The following is a 13457-nucleotide window of genomic DNA, read 5'->3' on the forward strand; positions in this document are numbered from 1 at the left end:
TCTTTTCTGAGATTACATATTTCTAAGAAAAGAAATAATCGTAATAACAGCAGACATTTATTGAGCACTCACTAGCTTCCTGGGACTATAGGTGGGAGCTTTACATGTATTATCTCATTTAAAGAAATGGTCTTGATTTGCTTTATCTGAAACCACTTCCCCGGTTCTAGAAGATTGACTTAGCATCCACCTAGCCTTTCCAGAGGCATTCACATGGCATCTCACTTACATGGCACTTCAGCCTTCTCACATTACTCTCATATCTATAATCTTTTAAGTCCTATGTGGTCGATAGGGCAGATACTGATAAAACTCAAAAGATGTTGACTGGAATTGCCCAAGGACAACCAAATATGGTGTAACCGAGCTAAAAATAGAAGCTAAGTCTTAGTCTGTCTTCTACCTTATTCATAAAATGGTTTCAAAATCCCTACCTTGTAAGTCTTTGCCCAAGACTAAGAGGGTATCAGCTTTATTAACTTTCAGAGCATTTAGAAAACAGGGCTGTATCCCTCAGCTGATTGTTCGGTCGAGACACATCTCCACCTTCACAGATCTGGAGATGGGTCCGAACTTCTAAAATTTCGCTTTACTTCAACTAAATTTGCATTGTTGTACATGTGCTGGGATTCTGAGAGATAAACGAACTAACATTCCTAAGCATCCTAAGTATCTTTGGGGAAGAAGCAAGAAAGAGATCATTCTAACGAAGATAAACAGATATCATCAGTACATCCCGTCAAAATGAGCAGCATATCCAGAGGTTGGTTTTCAGCGTGATGAAGGAACTAACTTTTCGCGGGGCTGAATTCTGTGGACAAGCTCTATGAGTCTGGCGAACTCCATCAGAGAAGCTTGGCTTTGCATTATTCTTGGTGTCTGGCCAGGGCTCAGCTCAGAGACAAGAGTCAATGTATTTTGTGGTTGTTGGTTTTTTTTAATGACTGAATGAGGAAGTCAGAAACTTTTAAAAATATCAATAGTGTGATAAATGTATCTATTCACCTGCTCAACAAATAGTTCTTTTTAAAAAGAATTTATTCATCCATTTTGAGAGGGAGAGCATGAGTGGGGGTAGGGAGAGGCAGTAAAGGAGGGACAGCGGGAGAGGGAGAAGCAGACTCTCCATTGACCAGGGAGCCCAATGCAGGACTCATTCCAAGACCCTGGTATCATGACCCCAGTAGAAGGTAGACATTTAACCGACTGAATGATGCAGGCGCCCAACAAACAGTTCTTGAATCGAACTCTGGACATAGTCCCTGCCCATGTGGCATTTGTAATTCAATGAGAGGGACACACATTAAACAATTAGTCACTTAAACAATTAGTCAAACTAGTGACTCCAGTGGTGGCTCTCCTCTCCCTCCTAGGATCACTCCCCTGTGTCTTCTACCAGCCTTCAAGTCATCCAGTTGACTGTGGTTTCCTCCTGCTCCACCATGGGCCACAAGCCACGACTTATGTGGCTGCTATTCACAGAGGACCTCTGTAAAATGTAGCTTCCCCTTCAAGGCCCATGAGGCATGAGGCAGAGTGTGAGGCAGGCCTCACCTCCATTTGACGTCTCATCTCTTCCTTTCTCCATAGCCTCACCACACAAAGATATGTGGGTACATAGATGCCACTAAATACTTGGGTGTCAAACTAAGTGCTATATATGACTTCGTAGCTCAAGGGGAGATGAGCCCCAAAGGGAAGCCCTCTCTAAGGGAAGAAATTTGTTCTGAACCACATCATCCTCGGCAGAGTTTGCCCTTTCTTTCACTCTGAGAGGACCTCTTCAAGTTTCCATGTACCTTTTAGGAAACTCCAGCTCAGACTGGCATAGATTTGTTTTGTTTTGTTTTATTAGTGCCACATTTAGAAAACTAGCAATAGTTACACAAAAAATAGTGCACATAAAAACATGTTGTCTTATTATGGTACCTTGGGAGAGCGGGCAGTGAAGATTACAGGGCGGCTCTTGCCATCACCATCCCCCAAGCCACCCTTGGAGCTGTCCCTGGCTGAATCATTTCCACATGGGGCAGGAGGTGCGGTGGGGACGCCTTCCAAAACTAATTCCACAGAAGAATATCAGAAATGGCAGCATTCTCCAGACATAGGTCCTACTCCTAACATGCTACCCTCATGCTACCTTTTTGAGTAGGCAGACGGTGTTTCTTATTGGTCTGTCAGAACACTCCCTGGTCCCTTTCTGAAAGAAAGTTCTAGAAGAAAGAGCAGGTAGCTACTGCAAGTGGCTAACAAGGGTTCCTAGGGAGAAGCCAGCATCAGAAGCCCAAGGACAAGAAGATTCCACCTGGGGACAAAAGTACAGGGAGGGAGTTCAGTTAATTTCCTCTGCCATGCCTTTCCTGAACACCTACTAAGTACAGGAGATATACCAGCAACAACTTATGATAAGGGAGCACATAGGCTCCGAAATAAGAATGCCCACTGGGTGTGATGGGAGTGGAGATGCAGGAGCAACTGAGGCAGAGATGCATCCCAGAGAATCCAGTTCCTTAACCGGGAGGGACTGAGCAAGGGCACAGCATCAGTGAGAGAGAGTCTGGGACTCCCATCCTTCGGCCAAAGAGAGCTAACGAGCAGGCTGGTCCAGAGATGGGGCCCCACCGGAATGCAGGAGCTGTGCCCTTGGGTGTGTCTCTTCCCTGCCTGATGTGTGGGAGGGCAGGCAGAGAGGGAGGTCGTTGAGGCTGAGGTGGCTTGCTCCGGACTCCCACGGGGAGGGGTGAACCCTTCACTGAGACTCTAAACCCAGAAGGTCAGGATTTTCTCAGGTTTCCTTCTTGGTCTCTCTACCGCCTCAGACTTCACGAGGCCCTGCAGGCTCAGTCACCGAAGTGCCACAGACGCCAAGGGCCCAGGCTGGCAGAGGCTCCTGCCGTGACTGCACTCTCCCCGGGGACCAGTGGCCGCTTTCTCCCGTTTTACCTTTGTTTTCCTAGCCTGTTCCTCCCGGGCTTGTTTGTGTAAGAAAACCTCTCTCCCTGTTTCCTGTGTCTCTGCCATTTCCTCCCATTGCCATTCCACACCGTGGCACCGAGGGCCGTTGTTTTTCTTTCTCACCACATTCTAGACCCTGGGAATGGCCCGTAGGTGCGGGACAAAGCGGAGGAAGGCAGGTCGGTCTCGGAACCACTCTCAGGCACCAGAATAGCCCAGTAACCCCGAGGCATGTGTGTTTGCTTGTCAACAAGGGAAGGAAGAAACTCAGTATCAGGAGACAGCCTCTTGCCAGAGTCCTCAGACACTATCCAAACGGAGGCGAAGACGGGTTCCCAGGGCTGAGGACCAGAGATGTGATCTAGCCGATAACCATCTTTGGGAAAGGAAGCTAGGACGGTCCCATTTGCTTTCTGGCTTCTTTGACAAGTTCTTACTGCTTTCAAATTAACTGAGAAATCATCGGAGCCTTACTTGCAGAGGAGCTAAACAGAGATCTGAAACCAGGCGCAGGACACACGGATGCCCAGTGAAACGCACTTAGGAATGGATTTCCTTGTGGTTCTATTCAGTGCTCTGACCTGTTATCCCTTTTGATCAGCCCACTATTCAGGCAGCCTGCATTGTAGTGTAAGGTAAACTACTTGGTGTTTTCCTGGCAGAGCTTAAATCAGACAGGTTCTCACAGGAGCTCAGATCCTGGGTTGTTTTCCTGAGCCCAGGGGGAGAGAAATGTAAAAGTAGCTGGCTTGGGGAAAGAGGAATGTGATGCCTTTTTATTTACCATTGAAATGCCGATGCCTGCTTATATGTTGATTTCCAAATACAAATGGGAGGAACACTGTGGTCCCTAGCGCATAAATGACTGTCACACTGGCTTCATTTGGGAACACTGTCTTAGTTTTGTAATCAAACCTTTTTCTTTCTTTCTTTCTTTCTTTCTTTTTTTTAGTGTTATTTCAACAAAATGAACTAAGCAAGATTTGATATAGAACTTCAGCTTGGTTTTCCTAAGAGACGTATTGAAAAACACACTTATTTTGTTGACTATCACTTAGCAGAAGTTTATGGTTCCAGTTTGGTAGCTTTTGTTTCATTAAGCTTTCATGGTTTTTGCCAGCATCTTTCATCACATTTTTTTCCCTATCAGTTGTGACACTCAGAGCCACTCATCAAAGAGATTTTGTTTATTTCAAGTTTTAAAGGACAACATGGTTGCCTGAAACATGTAAACCTCCAGGTTTTGGTTAAAACAATAGAAAGTTAAAAAGCACAAACGTAATAGAAACCTATCAAATTCCCTTATATCAAATGAAATTTGTGTTTTTCATTAAAGGATGTAAGCATTCCCGATGCCACTCTCCTGCTGCGAAGCTGCTGATCTTGGGACACAATTTAAATATGGACCCATCTCCATTTACAACTTCAAAAAACAATGGACCTACTACTTAGAACCAAGAGCACATTTAAGTTGGAAAATCCTTTTCAGGGACCCCTCTTCCAAAAAAAATTTCAGGTTAGTAATAGTAATTAGTAATAGTAAAAGTAATTTCAGAGGACACATTCTTTTTTTAAAAAAGTAGGACCTTTGGGGCACCTGGGTGGCTCAGTGGGTTAAGCCTCTGCCTTTGGCTCAGGGATCAAGCCCCATATCAGGCTCTATGCTCAGCGGGAAGCCTGCTTCTCCCTCTCTATCTGCCTGCCTCTCTGCCTACTTCTGCTTACTTGTGATTTCTCTCTCTGTCAAATAAATAAATAAATAATCTTAAAAAAAAAAAGTAGGACTTTCTTTTGGAAAAAAAAAAGGAGAGATTTCTTTTTCAAAGGAAGGTATTTTTTCAAATATTGTTTTATTGTTGGAATTAAATCATTGCTCTGTATTGAATTTAAAATAAACTCTGGAGCATACTGAAATATTTAAGGGTGAAACGCAATAATTTTTGAGTTGAGCTTCAAAATAAGTAAAGAGGGGGTTAGTGGAATTTATACGAAGGTGAGGAATTAAAAGTGTCTTTGGGTTAGGGGATAAAGGAGGGTTCATTACAGCATCCTGGCTCCTTTCGCATGTTTCAACTAATCTATAATAACAATTTATAATGAAGAAAAGAAGAAAGAAGAAAAAAATAATGAGAATCAAAAATAAATGTCTTTTTTCTGTACAGTAAGGTAATTGGTATTATTTCTGCATGTAGTTTCTCTAATCAAGGAACATTCTAGTATCATGCCACCCTGAGGCTGTCTCACAGAGGTCTGATGCCTTGAAAGTGTTCAAAATCCAGAAATCTGAGTAGGTACGTCATTTTTCAGATGTCTGATGAAACAAATACAAATCACATAACTCCATGTAAACGACTTGCTACTATTAACTCAGGGTTAATTTATTCCCTAGGATATGATTTATAGGAAAAATCTGAGAAATGAAATGTTGCTAAATAAATCTGAGAAATGGGTTTTTCCATCACTGGCTCTGGAACAAGCAAATATAGACAAGTTTGGCTGGGAAAGGTTCCCACATTTGCTTCAATGGATGGGGGTCCTTTTATGAAAAGAGAAATCCCCCTTGGCATATGAAAGAGGAAAGGACACTTTACTTTCAGAGACAATCCTTGATTTGTGTAAATCTGTATATTCTGGGACCACATTTCAGGCTACTGTCAGCGTTCTATGAACTGCTGACATAGAGTCTTGTGAATTGAGATTTTTCCACCAAGAATTTGCCAATTGGGTATGACAACCTCTCCTTCCTAGGATAGTTTGTTCCCCTTTTATCTGTTTCACCCAAATTACATTTATACACACATATGAAAAAAAGGCACTAAATAATAAGTCATGGAGATAATTTTCTCATTTCAAAGTGTCCAGTGAGAGATTCTAAAAATTTCTCCAGCCCGCCAACAATCCACATGGGCGAAAGTACACTGGGATCCTGGCCCGGAAGCACTTTATCAATTATGTTATGTGGTCCACGTGAGGGGCAGATAACACGGTCTAGTATTTTTTAACTGAACACTTGTATTTAGAGTTTGCCCTCCCAGAGGACATTCAACAAGGAGCCTTCGGCATCGCCAGGGGAAATACCTCACTTTGGCTGCATTGTATTTGTATCGCAGGCCCTGAGAGACACAGGCTGGCCACTAAACTCGCCAAAATAGCAAGAATCCCTGCCTCTGTGTGGGTTAAATAAAGATCACAAGTTACAGCAGTTGGCCTCAGAGCCCTAAACGGGCCTCTCCCCAGACACTCATTCGGCTTATCTGGAATCTTAATTCCAGTCTGCACCTTTTGATCAGGCAAGCCCCAGACCGCGGACGACTTATCGAAGGGGCTGGAATTTGCACTGAGTCCCATGCACTCCATCTTACCGGCCACTTGCAGGCTGGATTATGGGACTAACACTTCAACACCCCCCAAGTGGAGGCCTGGGAGTGGCTCCTGGTGTCCATCACAGGCAAGGTGCCACGAGTCAAGTGGGAGGTCAAGCGGAACACGCCAGAAGGCCTCCCACAGCCTCTGTGGCTCTTCCTGGCTCTCTGCGTTAACAGAAACATCCTTCCTCACGACTTGCCAGCAGGGTGATTTTCCCTTCTGAATGCAGGCATGAAACTCGGTTTCCGAGTCTACCTTCTCCGGCACATCCTCTCTTCTTCAGGGTGGTCTTGTCCCGCTGTCTCGATGACTTCCCATCTCACCCCGGGAGCCGGCCCCCGCCTGTGCGACGAGCCCGGAAAGGCCTTGCAATCTTCCCACCTGCCTGGATCTTCTGTTATCAGCCTCTAGGCCAGCGGCTTCCAGCATCCACTTTCAGGGACATCAGTACCCCCTCCCCAGGCATTCAACCCTTTTCCTAGTTAAGCAGGACAGTTACTAAGATTAATTCCTGCTCTGCTTACAATCTGATTTCTCTATCACATGTGTCCCAAACCCTAATTCAGAGCCGCCCTTAGCTAAAAATTATAAAACGAAGGATCCGTAAACCTTTGGCGGCCCCTCCCTGACCTCATGCTTCCATTCCCCGTGTCCTCACGCTAACTCCTGGAGCAGCAGAGGCCCCTCGCTGCGAACCCCCAATTTGTCCTGCCCTTTTTGTGTCATTTCTTGTCCGAAACTTTCTTTTCTTTTACCTTCCTGAGTGCCCAAATTTACTTTCTCTGCATCTCATTTCGTTCTATCCCATCTCAGTGAATTATCTCATGGAAAACAAGTTTGAATACTGAATAACACAAAAATGTTAAGAGATAAACAAAAGAAATGTTTTTATGCCAGAATTCTCAAGTACCCAGGGAGACAACAAGCCCAAGAAAATATACTTAGGGGCAAAGAGTCCCTTTCTATCACCTATTTCCATATAACACAACCAGCCCTGTTCTTTAAGGCTGATTCTGATTTGTTTCCCATCAACTTTTCCCAGGATTGTACACTGTCCACCCTCATTTCAGCTGGAAGTCACCCTTCCAGATCTTGACAGCTGTCCATGCTGGGGCTGTCTACTCAGGAAGCTAGTGTGACGTCACGGAAAGAGTCCCAGCATGAGAATCAGGCAGACTTGAGTTCCAGGCCCAGCCCCACCACCTGCCAGCCTGGTGACATGGGCAAGTCATTAATGTCTTAGAGCCTCAGTTTCATCATCTATAAAATGGGAATTTGTCACTTATGTCCAGGTTGCTGAACAAGGTGAAGGAGACAATACATGCTATTTTATGGAGTAGTTGTCTTTAAAGCTAGCTCTACCAGTAGTTCTTGGAATCACAGCTTTGAACCTAAATGTCATCTGACTACGGTAAGTATGGGTTAGTTTGCTGGTCCTTCTCCTTTTCCATTAATAATTGCTTTATTCAACACTGCAGAACTAGCAAATAAGAGACTACCTATTGACCACAGGTGCTAGAAAACTCAGAAAGATACTAAAATCTTTCAAAAGCCAATTTTTGGCGTATTCTGGACTACTTTGTGTTGATCGTGGGTAGCTTAAAAATAAATGGAAAAATTGTAAAAAGTAAAATAATGAAATGTCTTACTATTACTCTTCCTGCTGAAGGCGGGAATTGCATCCGTACTAAAATTTTGAGTTTAAAGGCCAGTATCACTTTTTTAATTTTTTTTTAAGATTTTATTTATTTATTTATTTGACAGAGAGATAGAGAGCACAAGTAGGCAGAGAGGCAGGCAGAGAGAGAGGGAAAAGTAGGCTCCCTGCTGAGCAGAGAGCCCAACGGGAGGAGGGGAGGGGAGGGGGGGGGCCCTCGATCCCAGGACTCTGAGATCATGACCTGAGCTGAAGGCAGACGCTTAACAACTGAGCCACCCAGGTGCCCCTGGTGTCACTTTTAAATAACATAAACATTGGTTGAAAATAGTCACTATGAAATGATAAGGCTCACTATGAAAGAAGTCTTCCCAAGTAGCAAACCTAAAGTTTTCCTCCTTTTTTGACACTTCCAGAGGATCCTCAAAGATCCATGAATGCTCCATCTGATGAAATGTTACAGTTATCTAAGCACACCTTGTGAAAAGATAGTATGTATTGATTCTTTAAGGAAGGGAAATGTATTTGACTAAAACCATGATCTACTCTTCCAGTAATGATTGCTCTCTCTTCAAAAAGCCAGTCTCTCATAATTTAACTCACTAAATTCTTTTAGTCAGTTTGTGCTTTTCATGTAAAAGTCAAAACTTGTCTGCCTCCTAGGCTAGGAATGAGGATAATAATATTTTCTTTATTTCACGTTGAGTCACTGTTTTTGTTTTTGGGGGTTTTTTTTAAAGCTTTTATTTATTTGTCAAAGAAAGAGTGAGAGAGCACAAGCAGGGGGAGGGGCAGGCAGAGGGAGAAGCAGGTTCCCTGCTGAGCAAGCAGCTAGGAGTCCAGCCCAGAATCCTGGGATCGTGACCTGAGCAGAAGGCAGACACCACCCAGAGGCCTGACCTTGAGTCACTGTTATAAATCTGAGACAAGTTAGTTAACTTGGTTAGAAGGTTTCAAATAACAAGAAGAAAGGTGGGTGTTATTTATTACTCCCAATTCAGAGTCGAGGCTTCAAAGTCTCCAGATTCTGGGTGTGCCCAAGGTTGCCTGGACACTGATGGCAGAACCGATGCAAGCCCAGATGGATCTGGTACCATGCTGGTATAGCTGGTATACTGAGATTGGCAGCACAGACTGGGCTGTCAGTCACCTTTTGTCATTTTGTCATTCACTAGGATACCCGGGCCAGGTATCCTTCCAGAGTGTGCTGTTGTCACAAGTGGTACCAGCTAAAAAAGTGAGAGAGAAAGCGCAACACACACACACCCCTGCCAGAATCAACACCAGGGGGGTGCACGCTCCAAGAATGAGGCAACAGGGCTGACTTCTATTTCTCTGTGCTCTTAGAACCCTGGTCCTCCTGTTGTGTTTCAGTTGGAAAAATTAACCTATAAATTCTTCTTTCCCCATATGCCCCAGGAGGCTCCCCTTCAGAATTTATTCACCTTTGACAAACCCTCATACTTCTTTCCCCTCACCTAAGACATCCCAGCATTCTTCCTTTCAAAGACTTTTATGATCCATTCCCTCATTTCTACTCCTACTGCGTCCACCTGGGTCCTGTGTTCTATAGTTTCATATCTACGGTCTTGCAACAAGTTCTAATTGCCTCCCTCCTTCCCAGAGCTCCCCTATCACCACCCGCAACACAGAGAGACTGAATCACAAACAGTCCTCCTAGTGTGCTCCCTGGATTTATCCAGATTTATCAGCCTGAAATCCTGTTGGCGTGGTGGAAAGAGCAGAGCGTGTGGAGTCAAAAGGCCTGGTTCTAGCTCTAGCTGTACTGCTGATTAGTTCTTTGACTTTGGTTGAGTTATAGAAAAGGTTGACTTGAAAGCCTGAACTAGATTAAATGGTAAATCGAGTGAAGGTGGGGTCCAAGGTTCACACTGGGATGTCAACATCTTCTACTCATTTTCCCTTAGTCCAACTATGTACATCTATTCTATGCTTTGCTTTGTGTCCTGGAAGGCTGACCCCTATGGGATGATATCACTGGATTCTCTTCACGCTGTTTTCCTCTCCTGTCAATGGGAGGTAGGCAGAGATGGGAGAAAAGGAGGAGAGAGAAACTGGGGTATTTCTTCCCTGCTGTTTCCCTCCTACTGGACAGACTCTCCTACAAAATCCCAGCAACATGATTTTCTTCCCTTGCCTTTTCAGACCTAATGGTGCTACATCTTAGGGAGATACAGTTCTCCAAAATATAGTTCCCACACCAGCAACATTAGCATCACCTGGGAACTTGTTAGAAATTTGCACATTTACAGGCCCTGTCCCAAATTTACTGAATGAGACATTTAGAGGGTAGGTTCTAATCATCTCTGTTTTTAACATGCTCTTGGATAATTCTAACACTCAATAAAGTTTGAGACTCACTTCTGTAGAGAAAGTTGCTGGAGTTGACCCTGAGTCTCCGGCTCAGTAGGTTAGGGAGTAGGGTCTAACACTGTGCATTTCTTTTCTTTCTTTCTTTCTTTCTTTCTTTTTTCTTAAACCTTTTTCTTAAACCTTTCTCAACCTTATCAGCACATTGGAATAACCTTCAAAAAATACTGATGATGCTGGAGTCCAATCCTAAAGATTCTAATTTAATTTTTCTGGGGTATATTCTGGGCATCAGGAATTTTTTAATTGCCCCTGATAGGTACCAAGATTGAGAACTATTGTACAACAATTTCCTTAACCAGTTAATTGGACCAGTACATGAGACTGAAGCATCACAGTTGCCCTTGGAAGAACAAGGGGACCAAAACCTTCAAAAGGTAGGAGTGTTGAAATGAATTTATTATGTGTAAACCACCCAACCACCCTCACCCCTCTTCTGCCCCATCCCCACTTCGGAAGACCTATATGATGCTCCCCTATTAAGAAATGCCTTAGGGAGAGAAAGCTTCACCTTAGACAGCTCTGCAGAGATGGAGGAGTGTCTCTATGGGGGACACTCTCTATGGGGGGACACTCCCCCCAAAGATGGAGGAAGGGGGATGCTAGTGTGGAGTTGGGTCCTGATTTCATCAGCGATATGGAATCCCAGGATGGGGACTTGGAAAGAATAATTACCACGATAGACTGCAGATACATGGAGAGGTGATCAGTGTCACATCCGAAAAAATCTGGTGTTTGCTTTCTGATCACAGAGCCCTTAGGAATGGGAAAGATGGGCAGGTTACCAGGGTATTAGTTGAACCACATAGCTGGAAACACTCTAGGTTTAATCAGCAGGAACTAGACTGGTTTACCCAGAAAAAACTCTCAGATGCCATTCCCCCACCACTGTCCTCAGCAGATGTACCAGAATCTGCAAAGGGAGAGGCGGGGACATTTTTTTGAAAAGTAATCAAGTGAGGCTGTTACGTGCCAGCCTTTCCTATCTTCTCTTGGATTGGGAATAAATGGATTAAATGAGTTTTGTTTGGGGCCTTCTTAAGTCAAAGACTTTATGGTTTTATGACAAGGCTAATCGTGTGTCAGTCAAAATCCTTCAGTAGTTCCTCCCTGACCTCCAGGAAATAGCAATTCTTTACTCTGATATTCTATTTCCTGCATAGTCCTTTAGTGCTATCTTTCACGTCCCATATTCCACCAGTCTTACAGCAGTGTTTCCCAACCTTTGTCATTTGTGGCTCATCTTGAAAATGACAATGCTTGCCTGCACTCGGGTAAATGGTCTGAGCTAATCACAGCTGGACACGGCTGCTCTCAGTGCCCCAGTCCCCTCCAGGTAGTCCCAAAGGTTGAGGCAATCAGTGTCACATACCTCTTTCCATCTAAGCCACACCTTTGTGCGGGTGAGTTCTCCTGGTTGTGAGACTCTGCCGGCCTGCAGAAATCCTCCCTCCATTTCCGGGTTGTCTGGCCTTAGTTCCGTGTAGAAGCCTTACTCATTAACATCTCCACATCTTTGCTTTCCCACTTTCTATATTCCCACTTCATTTGTTTCTGTCTATCCAAAACCAATGCATCCTCTGATAAGCAGTGGGCATCCCCGATCTTCCAAGAAGTCTCCTGGACGGTGGGATTCCCAGTGCCTGCTCGCTGAGCAGTCCGTTGACACTGAACGATAATCTACCTTGAATCTCTGCTACAGTTTTCAGGAGCTTACATGCTTCAGGGCCAGACTCCAGAAGCTCAACAGTTTTGAGAAGGCACTGCCAGCCCAGCTGCCTTTTTGGGCATTGACAGAGAAAGAGTCATGGCGAAAGTAGCAGGAGCGTGAGAGACGAATGGAAATACCAAGGAGGGGTCAAGAAGGCTCTTCCACAAACCACTTGTGAGGTGCTCCTGGGGACTTCCACACTATCTGTTGGTGTCACATGTTTCCAGCCCCAGCTGGGATGGCTCAGGAAAGGTGGGGTACTCAGAGGAGACAGAGCTTCTCAAAAGCGGAAAGTATATCTCATATCTTAGGGAGTGTGTGTGCAATAAATGCACAAAAAATGTACAAAGACTCAATAGATATTGCTTCAAATTAATTAAAATCCCAGTAGAGTCTTTATCAATCAATATTTTTAGGAGCAAGAAACAAAAGCTGTGATTTACTTAAGCACAAGGAGCGTCTGCTGGAAAACTACATGTAGCTCACAGCTTTGAAGGAAAGGCAACACATCCCAGCCTGGGGGAGGGCAGAAGCCAGGGTTGTAAGGGTTTCCTCCCCTGGAGCTCCTGGGCTCTCCAGGGCACCGCTCCCACTCCGATGGCCTTTGGTACCCACGAGTCTGCATAAGGTCCTAATTCCTAGGACACTGTCCCGTCTGGCCTCAGTCATGTCCCTGGCTGGGAGTGGGCAGGGCCACAACAAAGTCACATAAAAATGGGGAAAGGGCATTTCCCCAAGGAGAAGATGATGAACAGTAAAGAAAAAAAAAGTAATACTTGCCTACCACAATGTCCAATAGCTTTTTCTATTTGATTAACTGATTCACCATTAACATTTTATCTCACTTTATTGTTGACAAAAAAATTTTCGCACATTCTATCTACTTTAATCTCATTTTAAAACTCCTGAGTTAGGTTTGGTTTAGAGAAAAGGAAGCTGGGTCTAAGAAAAGGTGTCACTTATACAGAACCGAAATCTGGATCCAGTGCAAACTTCAAGCTTTTTCCATTATATAAGATTGTTAGCTTAAAAATAAGTTTTTTTTTTAAATACGGCATTTTAGAATCAGTCCTGGATCAATTTGGACTAAGCATATGCAGTATTTCTCCAACATACAAAACGTCTATAATAATCTGGGCAAAAATAAGTAGGGGATACTACTTCGAAATCCTTCATATTGCTAGATTTCACTCAATTAAATTAAATTCAATAAATGTACTGAAACACATAGGATGCACCCCAGATGCTAGGGAATCAAATAAATATAAGATTCAGTCTCTGTACCCCCATAGGTCAAATTAGGTCATCTAACTAAAGTCGACATCTAAATAAGTAAGTACAATAGAGATACTTCAGGAACATTGTATTTTAATTGCC

This window comes from Lutra lutra, chromosome 6 (genome assembly GCF_902655055.1).
Source record: "Lutra lutra chromosome 6, mLutLut1.2, whole genome shotgun sequence".
Lineage (NCBI taxonomy): Eukaryota > Metazoa > Chordata > Mammalia > Carnivora > Mustelidae > Lutra > Lutra lutra.